We start from the raw sequence: 5000 nt of genomic DNA on the forward strand, positions 1-5000 counted from the left end.
AGCAAAAACATTTAACAAGTTTAAGAAACTTTATAAAGCCCACCTGATCTCTTGTCAATCAAATAATGTATGTTCTGTTTAATGATCAAATGTATAGCACGTAACTATTTAATAATAATGATGGAGCTTGTTTAACATAATAATAATAATAATAATAATAATAATAATAATAATAATAATAATAACTGTCTTCTTATATTTTTTGTGTTTGTTACCGCTGCTGTTGTTGATGACGTGTCGTTCTTTTCTTTTGTTTTTGTTTGTCGTTGCTGCTGTTGTTGTTGTCTGTTTGTTTGTATGTTCCTTTTAATTTTTTCCCCCTTTTGCTAAGCTTGTCCTGTATAGATTTCTCACGTGGTTCAGTATATCTCTAATATCCTTAAGTTATATACATGTAATTTTCTTCTGTAAATTAGTCTTAGGCTCTACAAATGTTTTTTTTCTATATCCCAGTAAAGCTTAGTGTCATTTCTTCGTTTACTTAAAAGTAGGTGGTGGTCAACTAGAAAACCTTCGCTCCTTTGACCACCACACACATTTTATAACCTATACTGTAATTATTTTATCTTGTAACCATGTGTTGTGACTATACTTTTCTTTCTATGTTAATGTTATGTAAATAGTGTGAAATTACCTAGCTATATGTACATGTTTTACGATGAGTAGAACAATGGGATTCTAATTACAATGGGTGAAAAGGGCGGAACTATTACAAAATGTGAGACTGACTGAGCTCAATAAAATAGCTATTGTGTAGGATAAGCGTCAATTGTTCTTGAGATAAAACTTGTCGCTTGAGCTTCAAATGAAACTGCTTGATAAGCAGCTGCTTTGAAGCATAGTTGTATTAACTACGAGCAAACCTGCCACCACTTTAACTTTTAAAGTTTGGATTATTCGAATTATCACACTTGGGACAAAATTGTATTCAAATGACTTAATATTGAAAGCTATTAAGGGGGCAATATACCCAAAATATTTTATGATTTATGCGAATGAAATGTGAAGTGATTTTATGAAGAAATTAAAAGGGCAATAGAAGACAAAAACTCCCATGTGAATGTTAAGATTCCAGAGACTCTAGTTTACTCCAAACCTTAACAGTCACAGGGGTAGTGTGGTGTGAGGTGATAGACAAAAACTCCTCTGATAAAATGATTAACCAAAATTTAATCACGGTTCCTTTGAATGACAAGATAGCAAACGCTGGTGGCTAGTTGAAGTAGTAGAAGAAGTAGTAGTAGTAGTAACTAGTAGTGGTGGAGGTGGTGGTGGTGGTGGTGATAGTAGGGGTAGTAAGAGGTTTGAATTGAAAATGATAAGTACATTTTAACTCAGAGTAATAATAGTAATAGTAATAGAACCTTAAGAATTCTTTAACATAACTTGTAATAACGCAACACGCTGTGGATTAAGAACTAAGCATGATGTTGTGGTAAATCTTTTAGATCTAAGCCAATAAAGGGTGGCTTGACAACCATGAACCTAGTGTAACTAGACCCTCCGTGAGGGTACACTGGGTTGCCTGTGGTACGTGCAGCGTTCCACGCATTTTTTTCCAGTTGGGGGGGGGAAGGGTCACCCAGAAGTAATACCAGAAGCCATACCAGCAGAGGATCTTTGGCTCACAGGTCCTCACACGTTCGTACCACGAAACAGATCCTTTTCTGAGGTTAAAAACCTGGCTACCGGCCTATTAATCAATCATTTGTCAGAAAGAAGAAATTCCTGTCCTCTTTAAAAAAAATTGACACGCATTGCTTACGTGTTGTAGTGAAGTAACACAGCGATTTATTCCATAATGTCAAGTAAGCTGTGTGTTGTCTTCCAGGAGATTCAAGTTGTCCTTGCGTAATATGTAGCTCTAACAGTGCACGATATTGTTTTGGTATTGTCTATCATTGTAGTGCCATGGTAGAAGTCTTGGGTAAATAGCCTGAGAAGACATGTGGTTACTAGCAAAGTACTGAGCCCAGAAAGATTGAAGAAAATAAATGGGAAGTGAAAAACATTGTCTTCTGGGATGACATGTTGACAGTTGTCTTTGCGTAATATGTAGGTCTAACAGTACACGATATTGTTTTGGTAGTCTATCATTGTAGCGCCATGGTAGAAGTCTTAGATAAATAGCCCCTTGAGAAGACATGTGGTTACTAGCAAAGTACTGAACCCAGAGAGATTGAAGAAACTAAAAGGGAATCGAGAAACATTGGCTTCTGGGCTGACATGTTGATCATGCAACTTCTTTCCACCACAAGTGTAAGCGTGCACTGACAGCATCTGACAGCTTTGCAAACAAAAGTTGAAAGCTGAAGTTAACCTGTTCGGCGGGGTTAGTAAGAAATATACCACTCAGTATCAGAAGCATAATTAGTACTGGACCGAAAATTCTATTTTAATGCTATCAACTGCGAACCAAGCAAGATACAGATTTTGTTAGCTTGCTTTATGCAAAACAAATATTGATGTAAAAGTAAATAAATATGGATACACAATTTTTAAGAAGAGCAGAAGGAAGTTTCAGGACGGTCGATCGAGAATAAAATATTTTGCCATCGGTAACAAAATCTACGACATGAAAACAACATTAATTTTGAACCACGAATATAAAAAGTTACCATCAGCAAAAAACAGTTTGGGAGATTTTAGTTGTTTTGTTGTAATTGTACAAGTTTGGCTGCACCGAGTAAATCGCACATCGAATTTAGCGGGTGCTCTGATCAAGTTACCGCGTTATTTTACCGCGGCATGTTTACTCGCGAAACAGTGAAGCAACTGTGTCAAATGATGCCAAGCTACCTGGTTTTTGTTTTTGTTAGTTTTCTTTTTCTTTCGATTGTTATAAATTTTGACAAGAAATGTGCGAATTCAACACAAAGATCACAATCGCCCAACTCTCAGAGGTTGACCATTGTTTCTGGAAAATCAAAAATTTACTCTCCAAGACAAGGTTATTTATCACCAGGTAATTCCATCGTTTTGGTAATAGCAGCTACTTTATTATTCATCAGCGTCACAATCTTTTGCCGATTTTGGGGGTCATTTTGTTGAAACTCAAGCACGCTTCCAACAGATCTGTTTATTTTCGTGACTTATGCGTTACCACAAAAATTCTCCCCGTATCACATTTCCACACATGTATGCAAATTTGCTAAGCTCGAAAACTACACAACATGATAAATTTACAAAAGCTGGAAATTTCACAGAAATATTTTCCAACGAAACATTTATTGAAACAAGCAACATATTTGCAGGCAAGAAACCCTTCCTATTTCAGTTGCGTGCGTGCAAGCGAAACACACAATCACAAAGCATATGCAATTAAATAAATTTCTGACAGTTCACATTCAACCCTTTTCGAAAGAACCTTGACCGTAAATAATAAAGCACAAAAGAGACAACAAGCTTTCATTCAAGTAATTTTTCCCTGTCACATTTACAATTTTTTTTAACCTTTGCAGAGTTGAGTACAAAATGAATGTTACTTGCCAGACAAACAGGCAGACTTTAAATAGATGCGACTTCAGTAAACACTGTGAGACACACAGCAGAGATCACAGATCTACTTGTGGTGTTCGATTCCTTCTCTGTCTTTGTTGAACCCGTAAGTTACCAGAGAAATTTCCATTTGGTTTCAGTGTTGTACTTAACACCACCTTAGGCTTGGCGAAATATTAGAAGTACAGCATATTTTGATTTCGGCTCGACGGGCGAAAGATTCACGCTGTCGAAGTCCATTACTCGTCGCTTTTAAGATTCCAGATCTTTATGTTTCACCGCCTGTCTTGACGTTCCATTCTTGAGCTCCATATGGGTATATTTTCTTTAAAGATGTACTAAAACGCCATTCGCGTTACAATGACTTCCGACGTCATTACAGGTTAATTGTGCAGAGCAAGCTACGCATTACCCCAGCCCCCTCAAACCTAACAAAATACGCACAGAAGACTCTATGCACAAAGACAGCACATAGCAGGGGAGTGACAGGCAAGACTTTTACCGACACGGAAAAAAATACTAACGAGATGCTTCTGTGAAGCACACACTGGGTTGCCTGTGGTACGTGCTACAGAAAATCAGAAGGCACTGAATTGTGTGGTATTGAAATACAGCATTCCAGTCTCTGAAGAATAACAAATAAAAGAGAAGCGAGAAACATTGGCTTCTGGGCTGACACGTTGATAATTTTCAAGTTCCCTCACAACTTCTTTTCACGACAAGTGTGCCCTCTAAGCATCTGACAGCTTTGTAATACTAAACTTCACTGAAGTCAAGCCCTATTTCGCGGGGTTAGTGTTAGGATGGGAGACCAAAACAATAAACCCCTCATAAAAAACAAAAACATCTGACCGAAAATACTACTAAAGTATTAACGCTAACAAATGCGAACTCAGCAAGGTACCGATCCTGTTAGCTTGCTTTATGCAAAACAAATATTGATGAAAAAGCAAATAACTATTGATAAGAAAGAGCAGAAGGAAGTTTCCCGGACGGTCGATCGAGAATAAAATATTTACGACATGGAAACAACATTAATTTTGAACCGTGAATATAGAATATAAAAAGTTACGATCAGCGACAAACATTTTCGGAGATTTTTGCTACGTTCAAGTAAATTGCAAAATCGAAAGTGACATGGCCGGAATTCAGCGGGCGCCGTGATTAAGTTACCGCGGCATGTTTACTCGCCAAACAGTGAAGCATCTGTGTCAAATGATGGCAAGATACCGGGTTTTTGTAAGTTTCTTTTTCTGTCAAGTGTTATAAAGTTTGACAATGAAATGAGCGAAGTCAAAACAAAGATCACAACCGCCCAACTCTTATTTATGCAAAGTCAAAATTTACTCTCCAAGACGCGTACGACGTTATTTATCACCAGGTAATTCCATCATTTTGGAAATAGCAGCTACTTTATTATTCATCTGCGTCACAAGTTTTCACTGATTTTGGGGCTCATTTTGTTGAAACTCAAGCACGCTTCCAACAGGTCTGTGAACCCT

The sequence above is a fragment of the Montipora foliosa genome, chromosome 10, assembly GCF_036669935.1.
Source record: "Montipora foliosa isolate CH-2021 chromosome 10, ASM3666993v2, whole genome shotgun sequence".
NCBI classification, from domain to species: domain Eukaryota; kingdom Metazoa; phylum Cnidaria; class Anthozoa; order Scleractinia; family Acroporidae; genus Montipora; species Montipora foliosa.